The sequence below is a fragment of the Myotis davidii genome, unplaced genomic scaffold (genome assembly GCF_000327345.1).
Source record: "Myotis davidii unplaced genomic scaffold, ASM32734v1 scaffold909, whole genome shotgun sequence".
NCBI classification, from domain to species: domain Eukaryota; kingdom Metazoa; phylum Chordata; class Mammalia; order Chiroptera; family Vespertilionidae; genus Myotis; species Myotis davidii.
In genome coordinates this window covers 715,370-733,428 of record NW_006299490.1, presented here as the reverse complement: position 1 = coordinate 733,428, position 18,059 = coordinate 715,370, and the positions used below count along the sequence as shown (strand labels likewise).

Genomic DNA, 18,059 nt, shown 5'->3' with positions numbered 1-18,059 from the left:
GAAGCAGAAGAGGGTAAAGGAGGAATAATGATGATAGAAAGAGACTTGACTTGGGGTGGTAAATATATGATATACAGATGATGTATTATAAAATTGTACACCTGAAACCTATATAATTTTATTAAGCAATGTCACCTCAATACATTTAATTGAAAAGAAAGCAAAGGGAAGAGTTCAGAAATGACTTGAAGGCCTCAGCATATCATATTTGAGACTTATTTGCCAACAATTCGTATATGTGTGTATTTTAACCTTTTTTTAAAAAAAAATAGCAATCCATAATTTATAAATTACTTTTAAAAGCAGTGAAAAATAGAATTTAGTTGTGCTCAATAGCAACTTACATCTGAAAAAAAATGTATCTGTGGCATATTGTTGGTTTTTTTCAAGATTTTATCTTACCAACCACTAATGCTCCACATTCATTAATAATAAATGGTTTCAATGATACTAAAAAAGGGATGCTGCCATGCCAAAGACCTATATTTAGCTCTGAAACTCAGGCCAATGCTCCAATCCACTGGAAGGTCTCCATCCTCCAAGAAAGAGGTCAGAAACCCCATTTGACAAACACTATAATGTGCCAAGGAGTGAAGAGGACCTTTCCCAATAATTTAATTGCTTCACTGCTTTGAGACAAGAAATTTTTCATTCTTACAGCCTTTGCTCAGTTTCTATTAAAGTATAAAGCCCAAGAAACAAACTGCCAACATACATAAGCAAAAAGCAATCAGAGAATTTAATGTTCTTAACATTTCCAGAAGCCTCTCCTTTCATACCATTAGGGAAGCTAGTCTAAAGAGTAAGTTTGTGCTGGTGTAGTCTAGTATCAAAGGCAGTCATTCAGCACCGATTTAATAATAGACTCAGATAATTTTAAATGGCTTGAAACTGCCAGTACTGTGCTGTCCAGTAAAGTAGTCCACTAGACACATGTGGCTATGAATATTTAAATTAATTAAAATTAAAAATTCAGTAGCTACACCTGGCCCCGGCTAGTTGGCTACTATATTGGACAACAAATGTATGGAACGATTTTGTCTTAGTCTGTTCAGGCTGCTTTAACATAATACCATAGACTGAGGAGCTTATAAACAACAGAAATTTCTCACATTTTTGGAAGTTAGGAAGTCCAAAATCAAGGAGCCAGCAGATTGCGTGTCTGGTAAGGACCCACTTCCTGATTCATAGATGGCCATTTTAGTTTTTCTTTTTTTATATGTTTTTATTGATTTCAGAGAGGAAGGGAAAGGGAGAGAGAGACAGAAACATCAATGATGAGAGATAATCAGAGATCGGCTGCCTCCTGCCGGCTCCTCCCTCCCCGACACTGGGAACCAAGCCTGCAACCCAGGCATGTGCCCTGACAGGGAAATGAACTGTTGACCTCCTGGTTCATAGGTCAACGCTCAACCACTGAGCCACACTGGCTGGGCTAGACTGCCATTTTCTCACTTTGTCCTCACATGGTAGAAAGTGCAGGGAGCTTTCTGGGTCCCTTTTATAAGAATAAAGAATAATGGAACTGTCAGACCAAATTCTGTGTGATGAAACATTAAGTTGACTGCTTAATGAACACCAAATTGAGCTGGAAGAAGACAGTAATAGCCACTCTTAAGTTATAATTTACTTTATGTCCTTGTATATTGAAAAAGTTAATTTGCTTTTTAGAACATATGAAATTTATTGAAGTTATATATCCAAAAGTACTTATTATGTTTTTAAATTTAGTTTACATGTCTTATCTTATTTAGAAATTTAAAAATTTTAGAAATCCTGATTCTTTAAAATTTGGTTTCATTTATAGCACCATTTAATTAAACACTTCCAAACTTTTTATACTGCATTTATAAATTTACTGAATATCATTGCCTCCTTTTGGACTTAGTAAGCATTGTCAAAAAGTTAAGAAAGTCATATATATCTGATAAATTTAATTTCTAAATATGACTCTTAAGGTACCTTTAATTTTTCCACACTTAACATTTAACTTAGTAGAAGTTCTAATAGGCTTACCTCTTATTTGACTATGTCAAATATTCTTAAACAATAATTACCAATACTAAAAAAACATTTCTGTACTTATTCTAAATCTTTCTAAAGTTAAAAGATTCTTACCTACTAGCAAAACAGTTATGTCCTAATAAACAATTTTGAGTATTGCCTTCCAAGTGAATATTTTGGTCTGCATTCTCAACTTATTGAGGTTTCTTGATGAGCAAAGATTTGGGTTGGAACACAACTCGATCCTTGTCTGAGACACTGATGTGACATGCTGAGCCAAAGCCTACATGCCTAAAATATTGTCATATCTTTCCTTTTTTAAGCCAAGTTAGAGACTTTGGGCCCCACACAAGTGGCTACTTCACTTGACAAATAATTTGGGTTTTTTTTTTATGTCTTAAACTTCTAGAACAGTGGTTCTCAACCTTGGCTGCACATGAGAATCACCTGGGAATCTTTTTAAAATCCTGATTTCTGGGCCTCATCCTCTGGAAATTCTGTTTCTTTGTTATGGGGTGGGGCCACAACATTAGTAACAAAGAAACATAATTTCCGGAGTATGAGGCCCAAAAATCAGAATTTTAAAAAGATTCCCAGGTGATTCTAATATGCAGCCAAGGTTGAGAACCACTGTTCTAGAATATAGGATATAGAGGCCATTGAACTTGGCAGAATCCTACATTCCTTCACATTTTTTGTAAGACAATCAACTTCTTTTTTAATCCTCATCCCAGGATATGTTTACTGACTTAGAGAGAGAGGGAGAGAGAGAAAAAGAAACATCAATGTGAGAAAGAAACACTGATCAGTTGCCTCCCGTATGCGCCCTAACCAAGATCAAACCGGCAACATAGGTATGCATGTAACCTGATTGGGAATTAAACCTGTAGCTTTCTTGTTGTATGGGACAACACTCCAACCAACTGAGCCACCAGGCTGGGGCAAGACATTCAACACTTGCAGATATTAACAGATACTCAGCACTGAATCTCTCTCACAGCTTTGTCTAACTATGTGATCACAATTTCCAGGCTTATTCCATAGACAAGGTTTTTTTTTTTTTTTTAAACTTCTAGAATAGCCAAGTAGAAGCCTCTCCATGCATATTTATATTAAAGCTATGAGAACACTTGAAGGGCACAGCTTTGACTGATCTGAGTTCCTAGCTCTGTCCTTTACTACATGTATAACCTGGAGCCAACTACTAATCTCTTGAATCCTCAGTTTCTTCTATGAAACAAGGTAGTATTACCAACCTCAGCTATCTTTTGTGAGACCACAATAAATTAATGCATTTAAAGCACCTAGTATAGTGCCTAACATGTCAGAAGCACTCAATGTAAGTTTAAGTTCATTTTTGCGTAGACATCTTTGATTTCAGGGATCAAAATAGGCCTTACACAGTGTGATGGGAATTAAAAAGATCCCCCCATGCAGGAGCATTGATATTATAGTATTAGAGAGTCTCCCATTTTCCCCTCCAGGTACTCTATTGAACAAAGTCACCAAGTCAAATAGCTTTCCCAAGAATGAAGGTTTGTTATCTGCTCATTGCTCGTTAAATAAATCTTTAGTGGGCTTCAGCTGTACTCAAAACAAAACAAAACATTGTGCTGAGCCTTTGAGGATTAAAGAGAGACCAGAAGAGCAGCATTTGGGAATTGGGGTAAAGTTCATGGAGAAGGTAATTTTGACCAGAGCCTTGAAAAACAGGAAGGCATTGTGAGCATAGGTAAGAAGAATAATAAATGCATGGCATTTGGGAATACCAGCTAAAAGTTCAGTGTAGGTAGAGAGGAAGATGTAACTTGTGGTGTAGAGCCTGGAAAAGATAAACCCATGAAAGTATCTTGGAACCAGCATAATGACTGAATCTAGATGTCATTGTCCACAAAACACTAGTTCAAATGCTTGTAGTTGGCAAGAAAATGCTGATGGGAAAAATAGGAAGGAATGCCCAGCCAGTGTAGCTCAATGGTTGAGTGTTGACCCACAAACAAGGAGGTCACAGTTCAATTCTTAGTCAGAGCACATGCCTGGGCTGTGCAGGAGGCAGCCGATCGCTGAGTCTCTCATCATTCATGTTTCTCTCTCTCTTTGAAATCAATAAAAACATTTTTTTAAAAAAATAGGAAGGAACTACCTCTTTCTTATATTAATCTGTTTATCCTTTGCCTGGTAGAGGAAAACTCCGTTGGTCTGGATCTCTGGCCTGGTAAGTTTTCATGGGGAGAGTTAAAAAGAAGAGAAAAGGTTGAAAGTTGGGGACAATTTTCAGTGTAGACCAGGGGTCCTCAAACTTTTTAAACAGGGGGCCAGTTCACTGTCCCTCAGACCGTTGGAGGGCCAGACTATAGTTTTTAAAAAAACTATGAACAAATTCCTATGCACACTGCACATATCTTATTTTGAAGTAAAAAAAACAAAACTTCAAAAAAATGTCCCTACTAACTGCAAAATAAATTTTAAAAAAATAGACCTCCTAACTTCAAAAAAAAAAATCCTAACTTGTTGTTACCTCGGTCCTCAGGCAGCAGCATGCCCTGCACAGGCAAGCTCGTGACTCGTCAGATCACAGCCAAGACTGAGAGGAGGAAAAGGTGAGAGAGAGAGAGAGAGAGAGAGATCAGGCCCGGGACGAGTCGGCTGCTAAGCAACCGGCAGCGGCGGCAAAAACACCCGGCGGGCCAGATAAATATTTTTGGAGGGCTGCATGTGGCCCTAGGGCCATAGTTTGAGGACCCCTGGTGTAGACACTGGGTAGCAGGGGGCAGCATGGAGGCACCTGAAAGTTGAAAGAATACGTAGAAGATTTGTTTCTGCAATGTTTCTTGTCAATTATAAGTTTATATCTATTAGGCTACTTCTATTAATAAGAACTTAGTATTCTTTTTCCCAAAATGAAGAGAAATTAAAAAGAGCAAGAACATATATTTTAAAAAAGGGAAAGAAGATAAATAACAGATTGGCTAATGACAGGATGATGTTGCTATTTCAGAGCATAGAAATAAACAGTTGTCTAGGTATTATTTATTTTCAAATGAATAGGAATTCAAAGTTTATATAAATTTGAAAATATATAAATTCCAATTGGAAAACACACGTTTAAATAACTAAGATTTTGTATTTTTTACAGTACTCTTGTTCAGCCCCACTATGTTAAAGAATTAGTAAAAATAAAAGTGGGAAAACTTTTGAAAATAAAATTTTAGTTAAATAATGAATAAATGTTTAATATGCATTCTATTTTACATACCCAACATGGAATTGAAGTTTTCTTATGATTATGACATTTTTGAGCTTTTGAAATTTTTTTCTTTGTATCTAGAATTCAAGACTATCTACACTGAATTTCATCAACCTTTTCTGTTGAAATTCATATTTTACCAACCCTTTTGGAAGTTTTGGTGATTACTGATGTTAAGAAAGGAAAATTGCAAGTTTCTATGTAGACTTTTTTAGCTCTGGAATTCGCCATTGTGAATGCTACATCTCACCCACCAGAAAATCTCTCTCAAGTGTATGAAGAAGATGGTATTTTCCTGCTTCATATTCTCTACACTTAGGAAGAAACTTTCCCACTAATTCTCTCAGTATCCATCATACATGGTTAGGAGGTTGTGATCCCTGTGGAGGTCAACCTTCATGTGCTGCTTTTCATTTCCTAATTTTACCATATTGTGTATGTTCTTTCTAAAAAAATTTCATTTAAAAGCCCAAAAATTTCATAATCATAATACCTTATACCATACTTGTCACTTTAAACTGCAACATAAATTGATGGTTTACTTTTCCATAATTGCTGAACATTGATTTCCAACTTTATTAAGGAAAATCTACAATGATGAATAAACTTTTGGCTTATGTTAGTTTACCTGAAAATTGGTTCTTAAATATCATAAGAAGAGGTAAAAAAAAATTACTTTGTTTAAATTAATTTCCCTTCAGCTTTTATTTTGAAGGTTGTATCTTTCTTTTCACATTAATTCTTTTCATATTAATGAGATATTTGCAACTATGTGAATTTCTCAGGTCACATTTGACCATACTCATAACAAATATTGTCAGAAAATACCTAAAGGCATAGTTTCCATAGAAATCATATACCTCAAGTTAATTCTTTTAACGTTTTAGGTCTAAAGTTTCATGTATCCCCATTTTTTTCTGCCAACTATAGAAAAGGGGTAATAATCATAAAAGTTCAGAGTTGAGAGGGATCATCAAATCTTAGTCCTTTTCAAAGTTGAGGAGACTGAGACCCAGATTTATTAAGATCAAGATCATACAGCTAGTTGGTGGCAGAACCAAAATTAAAACATACATCTTTTAAAATAAAATGCTCATAAATAACTATTTAATTCAGAGGATAGACAAGCATGAATTTTTTAAAATAGATTTCAGAGAGGAAGGAAGAGGGAGAAAGAGATAGAAACATCCATAATGAGAGAGAATCATGGATCAGTTGTCTCCAGCAAGTCCCCCACTGAAGATTGAACCCAAAACCCAGGCATGTACCCTTGACTGGAAGTTAACCTGGGATCCTTTAGTCCATAGGCTGACATTCTATCCACTGAGCCAAACCAGCTAGGACTGTTCATTAGATTTCTTGTTCATTTATTTTGATTTTTAGATTCAATTGTTGATAGAAATGTATTTGTTGCCATTTTATTGTTGATATTTTTATCTCTTTTCCTCCTCCTTCTCCTTCTCCTTCTTATCTTCTTAAAGAATTCCCTCCAACATTTCATGTAATACTGGTTTGATGGTGATGAATTCCTTTAGCTTTTTCTTATCTGTGAAGCTCTTCATCTGACCCTCAATTCTAAATGATAGCTTTGCTGCATAGAGTAATCTTGGTGGTAGGTTCTTGCTATTCATCACTTTGAATATTTCTTGCCACTCCCTTCTGGCCTGCATAGTTTCTGTTGAGAAATCAGCTGTCAGTTTATGGTTGCTCCCTTGTAGGCAACTAACTATTTTTCTCTTGCTGCTTTTAAGATTCTTTGTCTTTAACCATTGGCATTTTAATTATGATGTGTGTTGGTGTGGGCCTTTTTGGGTTCCTCTTGTTTAGAACTCTGTGCTTCCTGGAATTGTAAGTCTAATTCTTTCTCCAGGTAGGGCAAGTTTTCTGTCATTATTTCTTCAGGTAGGTTTTCAATATATTGCTCCCTCTCCTCTCCTTCTGGCACTCCCATAATGCGAATGTTGGCATGCTTGAAGTTGCCCCAGAGGCTCCTTACACTATCTTCATATTTTTGGATTCTTTTTTTCTTTTTGCTCTTCTGCTTGGGTGTTTTTTGCTTCCCCATATTCCAAATCTTTGATTTGATTCTTAGAATCTTCTACTCAACTGTTGAATCCCTGTAAAATATTCTTTATTTCAGTTAGTGAGTGCTTAATTTCTGACTGGTCCTTTTTCATGTCTTTGACATTCTCACTAAAATCCTTGAAAGTCTCATGAAGATCTTTGAATAACCTTATAGCCATGGTTTTGAACTGTTTCCAGTAGTTTGCTTTCTTCCATTTCTTTCATTTGTGACATTTTTCTTTGTCTCCACATTTTGGCTGCTTCCCTGTTGTGTCTGTTTCTATGTATCAGGTAGAGCTGCTATGTCTTCTGAAACTGGTAGACCCAGTGGCTCAGTCTGCCCAGTCATCTGAGCTGGACACTCTAAATATGCTCCAGTGTGGGCTGTGTGCACAGTCTTATAGTTGAGCTTTGATTGCTGTTGGTGTCACTGAGAGGAGTTGACCTCTAGACCAGTGGTTCTCAACCTTCTGGCCCTTTAAATACAGTTCCTCATGTTGTGACTCAACCATAAAATTATTTTCATTGCTACTTCATAACTGTAACTTGCTTCAATGGGGTTTTGGTGCTCATTGAGTTTGCCCCTTGAGTGTAACTTATGGATGGGTAGAGTTGTAATCTGCTATGGTCTGAAGCTGTTCACTCGGTGCACTGGCTCCAGGGCCTCCAGAGAGGTGCAAAGTCAGCCACTGCCTGGGGCCACCCAGTAGGAGCTACAGAGGGATTAGCACACAGCTGCTATTTGCTATTTGTATTGGGTTTGGAGGTGCCCAGGCAAGGCTCAGCTGTGAAGCATGGCAGGCTGGTGCTAGTGCTGGGTCTTGAGCCTTTTATTTATAGGTTTGGGGCATACTGTCACCAGCTGCAGTTTGTTTGTGAGATTTTATCTAAGTCTGAAGCCTAAATCAGGACAGGCCATTCATATGGAAAAGCTGCTGCAAACATCTTGGATGGGGCAGCAAATTGAGTGGGGTAGGATCTCGGGGAATCCCCAGAGCAGAGCAAACGGTGTGAGCCAGGCTGATGGAGACTCAGATATGGCTGCCAGCCAGCTCTGCAACAGGTAGAGGTCCCAGCACAGGTACAATGACCCATGAAAGTATCTCCAGTCTGGAAGAAAGCCACCCCTGAGTTCCTGCCTCAATGCCAAACAATCTAGTTCCTCCCCATCTGTTTGGGTCCCCCGGTGCTGGAGCTCAGAAGAAGAGGGACCATGTAAGTTTGTGCACCAGCCTTTTAAGAAGAACACCTGGGTCTCCAGCAGCCTGTGTCACCCAGCTATAATCCAGGCTGGTTTTTAAAGCCCATAGTTGCGGGGACTTCTCATTCCAGCTCTGGAACCCTGGGCTGGGGGGCTAGTGTGAGGCTGGGATCCCTTGCTCCTCACGGGCAGCCTCCACAGAGATAATCTCCCTACCAATTAAAAAAACAGCACACATGAGTGTCAGACCAGCCTGTTCCTCACTTCCACCCCTACTACCAGTCTCAATGTGCTTTCTTCTTTAGTTCTCTAGTTATAGGACTTCCATTCAGCCAGCTTTCAGGTGGTTCTGAATAATGATTGTTCTGTATTTTAATTGTAGTTTTGATGTGGTTGTGAAAGGCTGTACTGCCATTTATCTATGCCGCTATCTTGGTCCTAAAAAATTTGTTTTTAAAAAATAGACTTAAAAACTCCCACGATGGAGGCAATAGTATTACAAATACAGTTAGACTCTTTTCTCCGTATTTAAAATTGTTTTGTTTTTTATCCCACTGAGAATTAAGAAATGGGAGTTTTAAGATCATTTTGCAGAATATAGTTCAAAATTAATCCTGAAAAATCATTACTTCTCAAGTAGACCATGAATTTTTGGTTATTTAAAAAAGCACAGCCTAGCTGGTGTGGTTCAGTGATTGAGCATTGGTCCATGAACCAAGAGACAGTGGTTCCATTCACTGTCAGGGCCATGCCAAGGTGGTGGGCTCAATCCCCAGTAGGGGGCATGCAGGAGGCAGCCAGTCAATGATGTTTCTCTCTCATTGATGTTTCTATCTCTCTCCTTTCCTCTCTCTATAAAATCAATAAAAACATATTTAAAAAAAATATTTGTAAAAAAACAACCTTCCTTTAAAAATACAAAAGCACAGGTTCTGAAACAGCTCATGAAAATGAAGGCAAAAAATATTGTTTAAAGAAGAACAGTTAGGTATAGGAGAGACACACTACAATGTTTGTTCCCTGAACGCCTGATATAAAGATGTGTGTGTGTGTGTGTGTGTGTGTGTGTGTGTGTGTGTGTGTCTATACTATCATCTCTGTGCATAGAAGGGGAAAGAATAGGATTTGAAAACTTATTCGGGAAGGAACATATATTTTCTCTTTAAGGTTTGGGTTTTGAGTATTTTTGTTCCAAGGAAAGGACTGATCAGTAGTGTAAACCCAATTTAGCATTTATGGTAAAATGAAGGTAATGAGGACATGGTTCGGCTTACTCTGGGGCAACCATCTTTCCACCCTACACTGGAAATTTTCTCTAAGAAAAAAGCTCAGCTTTTTTTTTTTAAATAATATCTAATTCTTGTTGAAATCTTACAGGCACTATAAGCTAGCCTGTCATATTTTGACAGGTACTGAAGCTATTTTGAAGAGATTAAATGAGAGAACGCATTAAAATTCCCAGCCCAAAGTGAGAGCTCAGTAAATTTGGTTACATGGATTATTTATGTACTCCATGGGAAAGGAAGGAAGGTGATGCTCATAGAAATTAAGGATTTATTCAAGTTTACAGAGCTAGGATAGATCAAAGTTGAGATTCAAACTCAAATTGTGTTGGGCTCTAACAGCTAGCACTTTTAATCCCTACATTACACTCTTTTATCTTTTATCAATTTATTTTCTTAAAGCTCTTCTGTTAGAAACCTTGAATACTGCTTTTTAAATGAAGGAAATTAGTTAAAACATCTGTACTGATTTTTCTGTTCTAAATGGGGTGATTTGAGAAAATTATATTAAACATAAAAATTTATAATTGTAAAAGTTATAGGAATTTCTTATCTTAAAATAATTCAAACTTATAATAGCTTTCTTAATTTTTAAAAGGAAGATAAATTAAAAGGGGTAAAAAATAAAACAGGTGAATTTCTGTGTTGTCTTAAAGATTTCCTATTTAAGGAAATCTCCAAAAGATCCTAGTCTAGCAATTAAATCTTCTGTGGCCAACTTTATGATTTGAATAGGTCATAGATTTTCTGTTCCAATGTGATTGGGGGGTGGGGGGCATGTATATATATGCCTTCCTAAGTACTATGGTGAAATTAAAATAAAATAATGTATTCTTCCTTATATTTGTATAGTACCTTGTAATTGTCAAAGACTTTTCACTATATTATCTCATTTGTTCTTCACAATGGCCTAAGAGCGAGGAGAACAAGTGTTCTTTAGACTAAGCATATGAGATACTTAAGACTCAAAAATGAAATAATTTCTATAGGGTCATATTACTGGTAAACGGTAGATATTAGATTAGGATCCAGATCTTCAAACATGGAAGCCAGTTATTCCTTCTAGTATATAACCCTTGTCTCACTGCATGATGTTGCTACTTTGAATGCAAAATGTTACTTATGATTTGACTGTTTTTACACAAAGCACTCACCCTATGCAAAGAGGCCCTAAGAGTAGGAACCTGTGCAGAGAGGTCCTAACTCCCTGGGAGTTTACCTGATCAGATTTGGAGATTGAGCAGTCACTGGACAATCACCTGATAATTATTTGGCAATGGAGGTGAAAGATGTAGCAGAGCTCCTTATAGATTTAAACATAGGGATGTTACAAAACTATCCAACGGAAACAAAATGAAAAGATTCCAGAGGATGAGTATAATATTGTGTACAAATTAGTTTTATATATACCTAGTTGGTTTATGGTTTCATTTGAGGATTTCTTAGCTTTGTTTTGTTTCCTTAGCTAAAGGGGTTTAAAGGGTTTACAACCAATATTATGTTTTACTAGAGGCCCAATGCATGAAATTCGTGCAAGAGTAGGCCTTCCTTCCCCGGCTGCTGGCACCGGCTTCCCTCTGGCACCTGGGATCCAGGCTTCCCTCGCAGCTCTGGCTTCGTCCGGAAGGACATCTGGTCTAATTAGCATATTTTGCTTTTATTATTATAGGTACTGTACGTACAAAAAAAAGCCCAGAAAAGTAAAATGATTTAGTCAAAGGAGTAAAATAAAAATATCATTAAAAATAGCTCATGTTTGCCTGGCCGGCATGGATCAGTCAGTGGTTGAGCATCGACCTATGAACCAGGAGGTCATGATTTGACTTGCAGTCAGGGCACATGCCCAGGTTGTGGGCTTAGGAGGCAGCCAATGAATGATTCTCTCTCATCATTGATGTTTCTCTCTCTATCGATGCTTCTCTCTCTCCCTCTCCCTCTGCCTTTATCTCTAAAGTCAATAAAAACATATTTTTAAAAATAGCTCATGTTTATTGAGCATGACTTTTGTTTCAGTTCCATGCTAATCTCTGCTTTAATGACTACATTGAATCAATATAACAACCTAGTTGATAGATTCTGTTATGACTCCTATTTACCAAGAGCTTAAGTTATACAAAAAATCTTTTAATGAAAATTCAACTTGTTCTTTTTAGTAGTGACACTTTGAGAAACAAATGTAGTTAAACGTTCTAGTGAATTTGGTGTAAGACACCAAATATATTGCCAAAGTTTAGAAATTTGGTCAATTCTGGTGCCTGTTAGAATTCTGTCCCAGTTTTATACTCAAATGTCTTACCTTGTACTGTTTTTAGCAGGATAAAAATCTTAAGAATTAATAAAAATAATACTTTATATTTATAAGATACTTATGCCTTTTCAAATTATACATGTCAGACGTTTTTAAATAATTAAATGGATAGCCCTAGCTGGTGTGGCTCAGTTGGTTGAGTGCCAATAGACCTTTGTCTCTCATCGATGTTTCTCTCTCTCTCTCCCTCTACCTTCCTCTTTCTCTAAAAAAGGAAATAAAGTAATATTTTTAAAAAAAAATGGATAACTTGTTCAGAAAAACTTATTTCCTTGAACTGCCTAGATTAGAATTCCCAAAGTATGCTTTTTATAGAACTAATGGTAATAATTGATAGTATATGGTCAGATAAATTTGGAAAATACCATGCTAAGTATTAGTAAATAAATTTCTTTGCTGCAGGACTTTTCTGAGCTTATACATATTTTGAAGAGAAAGCAATAATAGGCAGTATTTCTCTAACATATTGTTTTTATATGAAACTCATTTCAGAATGTAACATCTGAATTAGTGTTTTATGGAACACTAGAGGCCCGGTGCACAAAAATGTGTGCACTCAGGGAGGTCCCTCAGCCCGGCCTGTGCCCTCTCCCAGTCTGGGACCCCTCGGGGGATGACCACCTGCTGGCTTAGGCCTGCTCCCTGGAGGATTGGGTCTAAGCTGGCAGTCAGACATCCCTCTGGCAGCCTGGGAGCCCTCAGAGAATGTTCACTTGCCAGCAGGGAGCAGGCCTAAGCTGCAGTTGGACATCCTTAGCGCTGCTGAGGAGGCAGGAGAGGCTCCCACCACCACCGCTGTACTGGCAGCCATCAGCCTGGCTTGTGGCTGAGCAGAGCTCCGCCTGTGGGAGCACACTGACCACCAGGGGGCAGCTCCTACATTGAGCATCTGCCCCCTGGTGGTCAGTATGTATCATAGTGACCAGTCATTCCCAGTGATTCTGCTGTTAGGGTCAATTTGCATATTACCCTTTTATTATATAGGAGTGCCTGGCCAGCCTGGGTGAGGAGCTGATGGCTGTTTCAGGCTGGCCACAGCCCCTTCAGTGTGGTAGTCCCCACTGGGGGGCCTGGCCAGCCTGGGTGAGGGGCTGAGGGCCGTTTTCAGACTGGCAACGCCTTTCCGGGAGGGGGTTCCTGCTGGGGTGCCTGGCCAGCCTGGGTGAGGGGCTGATGGCTGTTTGCAGGCTGGCCACAGCCCCTTCAGGGTGGGGGTGAGAATTCCTGCTGGGGTGTCTGGCCAGCCTGGGTGAGGAGCTTATGGCTGTTTTTATGCTGGCCAAGTCACCCCAAGGACCCTTCCCCCATGAGGGTGTGGCCAGCCTGGGTGAGGGGCTGATGGCTTTTTGCAGGCTGTCCACAACCCCCAGTCACCCAAGTTCCCAGTGGAAGCAGGTATCTGGGATTTATTTGTCTTCTATAATTGAAACTTTGTTGCCATGAGCGGAGGCCACAGCTGGCTCAGGGCAGGTGGAAAGCTTGGCTTCCTCCACTGCCTGGGCAACCAAGCCTGCTGCTTGCTCCAGCTCTGTGGCTGCTGGACGCCATCTTGGTTGGATTAATCTGCATATAGTCACTCTGGTTGGCTGGTGGGAGTGGCTTAGGGTGTAGCAAAGGTATAGTCAATTAGCATCTTTGTCTTTTATTAGTGTAGATAATTTTAAGATTCTAAGTTCATATCTGGGAAGAAATATTGACATTTAAGACTTGGATTTTTGCCATCAGCTCAAATTGACAATAAAATTGCTAACCTTCATTTGTGTAGATTTGGCTTTATTGTTATTCAAAGAACAACAGAAATTTGTTCTGTGCCTTAAACCATGAAAAGTTAAAACCATTTTTATTTCAAGTATTCTATGAGAATTATATATGCTCTTTATAATAAACTAAAGTCGGTAAGTTCTAAATGCTCCTTTTGAGAGTGAAGATTAAGTAGATTATGCTATATAGATAGGATAAGTATCTCTGTCAAAAATGATCTTATAAGAATACTAATTAGGTGGGAACATTATCAAATTATATAAAGGCCCAGCTGGCATGGCTTAGTAGTTGAGCATCGATCTATGAACCATGAGGTCATGGTTTGATACCCAGTCAAGGCACATGTCTGGGTTGTGGTTTGAACCCCAGTGGGGGATGTGCAGGAGGCAGCCAATCAATGAATCTCTCTCATCATGAATGTTTCTCTCTCTCTCTCCCTCTCCCTTTCTCTCTGAAGTCAATAAAAATATATTTTAAAAAATTATATTAAGAAGTGAGGACCACAAAACAATATATAGTATTATTCTAATATTATAAAACAGGCAAATGAAAAACAAAACCAGAACACTGGAAGAAATAAAAACACCACATGTTAACCTGATTATGAGTAAATCCATTAAAACCAAAATATATATCCAAATATATGTTCTACCACAGGGTACTTACATTTTTTTTTGGCTTAAATTCTAGTATTTGGGAAACCTAATTCAAAAGAAATCTTAAGCTCTAGATATGGTTTATAACCTTGCCAGTTAAATAGGTCATGTTAGCCTTTTGTTTACCAGTTTCTGCAACTTTAAAGATGGAAGATATGTTTTATTTCTTCCTATCGACAAGATTTTGTGAAGATTTGTGAAATAATAAAATGTATTTTCTTCTGATATTCAATGTAGGAGGTACTGATGATATTAGCTATTCTGTGTCCCTGGCTGTGTCCCTAAGCTAAGCTGATTTTGAACCTCAAGGTGCTCTCACTCCCGTGAGCAAATACCTAGAAAAGTACATGGGAGGACCCTGGGAAATAACTTCCAAATCCTACATGGTTCTGACTTACCTGCTAAATGATTAACATGCTTCAGGCACCACTCAGCCTGAGACTCCTCCAATTCACATTTCAACTCAACAGAGCATACTTTCTTCCCACAGCATCCTATAGAAATTGTACTTGCCATGATCTCCAGTGACCTCATGTTCTCTGGGGCTCCATTCTCCATGCTCCTTTCATTCCATTAATCATCTTTCACACCCAAGTCACATTCCTCAGGTCAGAAATCACTTTCCCTTCCCTCCTCTGCAAGAGAGGAAGAACCAGATTCAGAGAGCAATTGGCAGGCACAATGATACTCCAAGTATCATAAAAAGGAATAAATAGCCGGTTTGGCTCAGTGGACAGAGTGTCGGACTGCGGACCAAAGGGTTCTAGGTTTGATTCCGGTCAAGGGCACTTACCTCAGTTGCAGGCTCCTCCCAGCCCAGGCCCTGGTCAGGGACCAGCAGGAAGAAAACAATCTCTTACACTGCTATTTCTCTCTGTCTTTCCCTCTTTCTTCCACTCTCTCTGAAAATCAATGGGAAAATGTCCTCGGGTAAGGCTAAAAAAACACACATATAAAAGTAAAACTTTTATTTCACTATTAGCTTGTTAGATAGTTAATAATAATAGAAATCATTTCCTTCCTTGGGTCATAGAAGTAATATCAATTCACAATAGTCCTGCTCTTGAATACTCTGTTCCCTGTCATTATTTCTTTGTCCATCACTTAGTGATATATTTGATTTATACCTTTCAACATAGATTTCTATTTTATTAACAGTTTTTTCTTGTTTTTCTAAGTTTCTTTCTTCACCCCTTATATGTCATTCATACCATACTGATCTGCCTATGTTTGCTTAGTAAAATTAATGCTCAAGTTTCATGTGCTCAAGATTGTAAGGCACCTAAAGGTTGCTACCTTTCTTCCCTCTTCCTCCCCTTTCCTCCTGGTCAGCCTTCTCTTCCCACTCTCTCACTTTATCCTTCTGCCCCTTACAACCTCAGACTAACACTGGACTATACACAATAGTCTGTCAGTGAGTGCCAGTAATTAAACAAAATCCAGTTTAGATAAAAATACCAAAATTTTTTAAATACATATGGTTGAATACTTCAATATTTATTTTCAAAGATGGACCTTTCTTCTTCTGGCAAATTAATTGGAACGGATAACATTCTTTAAATACTACATTGTTATAGGTCAAGTTCCAAATGACTTCCTGTTTATGCCTCCCTCCACTTCTCCAGCTCCCTTTAGTAGTAGCCTCATTAAAATGTTGCCAGGGAGGTCTCATCAACTGCCTGCAGGATAGTGGGAGAAAGACCAGATGATTTCTAGAACTGGAAATTAAGGAAGGCAAATCATAAAAATGGTTAAACTTACCCAATCATCTTTCTTTTGGAAGGTGGGCATGTCTAAAGTTTGGCAAAATTCTTGCTGTGCTCAGAGTGGATTTTCTATTATCTGCAAAAGGTCAAGCTCAATTTTAAGCATCTCTTTCAACCTGTTTGGGAGGTGATTCTACAATTTCTAGGGAACAAGAAACTTAGTTGTATGATGCCCATTTTTACTAGTATAGGATGTGGAAAATGTTATCCATAGGCTGTTATTTTTAATGAAGGTTGAAAATATATTTGTTTCCTTGGTGGTTCATTCATGACTTACTACTCATTTTGCTCTATAAAATCTTGGGTTCTTCAATCCACCAAATTCTACTAGGATTTTACTGTAGGCTGGAGAGGACTACTATACTAATATTCATCCAATGTTTTCAGAACTATGAAACCTGCCTAAATAGATGCCATATTCCACAGTGCAATTGGCAATTCTTGAGGATCCTAGATTGTGACATGCACTCTTGTGGCTCTGAGTTTTTACCCATGCTGCTTCCCTTGACTAAAATACCTTTCTTCTTCTTCTTCTTTTTTTTTGCAATGTTAACCCATACTTATCCTACATAATTTTTACTCAGATATCATCCCCTCCAAAAAGCCTTCCCTGAATGCTTTCATTAGAGCCACTTTCCATGATTGGATGCCACTCCTGCCTGTTTCCATGGTAGCCTGGGCTTTCATCAAAATACTCACCTCTGGTGTGGCAGTTGCCATCCACAGGTCCTCCTCCCACTGTGTAAGCTCCTCTAGGAGCCTTGTAGGTGCTAAGTAATCAGCAGCATAATTCCAAGACCCTGAGGGTTCAATAACTGTTCATTGAATGAATAAATGCAGTCTTATATCAAATGTAATGGAAATCCCTCTACCCGGCAGATGGGAGTTGTCAATATTAGTTGTCGGATAATTTTGGAGAACTGTCACTATGTTCTCCTTATCTTCTCCCCACCTGGTAACTAGTAGATAAACCAGCGTGAAAGGGTCCTATCCAACTCACTATTTAAGAATAGTGATTACTTTTACTGTGTAGATCCCCGGAGAAGAACAGATTTAAACATTTTTGTGTCTCAGTGAACATTTGAAGTTTTGCTGCCAAACTAATTAAACCCACCTCAACAGTCTTTCTGATTTTTAAAATAGTCCACTGGAAAGAGCTCTCTGGGGATACCCATTTTCATTTGTAATATAAATCAAGTGTTAACAATCTATCACATCCACCTAGATCTCTTCTAATAATTCAGCTTTTCCTGTTTTTTGTTTTTTTCTAGATTTGGCAGGAGTGCTACAGGTATTTATGATTCAATTGTATAGTTTTTCACAGAACAAATGATAAGAATAAGTGTGAACCCATAATTATGTTGAAGCAGCATGTCCTTTCAGGACAAACAATAATGAGTTACCTATAAAGAATTGGCTCTAAAATCTTGAAAATAGGTCTTGGTTTCAATTTTCCCCTGAAGGTTCTAGTGGCTGATAATTATTCCCTTTGCTTCAATTATAATAAAAGGGCGAGAATGGTTTGATAAAATGTAGAATTAAAAACAAAACAAAACAGCAAAAACCCTATTTTGGGTCAGAGTAGGATGACAGCCCTTAGTCCTGGACCGGTGGGTGGCACTAACCAGTGATGGGATGCGATGCCTGTGAACTGTTGTAATCCAGAGTTTCATAACATAAAAACAACTGCTGACGAAAGTTCACCTGAAGTAGCATTTTGCCCCTAATTTCGTTTGCATATTTTTGTTTTAAAGACCTAATGCGTAACG

The 18,059-nt window shown here is 38.2% G+C and overlaps 1 protein-coding gene across 2 annotated transcripts in view; it reads left to right on the top strand.

Annotated features, from left to right (window-relative positions):
* EPC1 (enhancer of polycomb homolog 1) overlaps positions 1 to 18,059 on the top strand; it is a 108,608-nt gene that overhangs the window by 9,297 nt on the left and 81,252 nt on the right. The gene's annotated exons all lie outside the window — the stretch shown is intronic.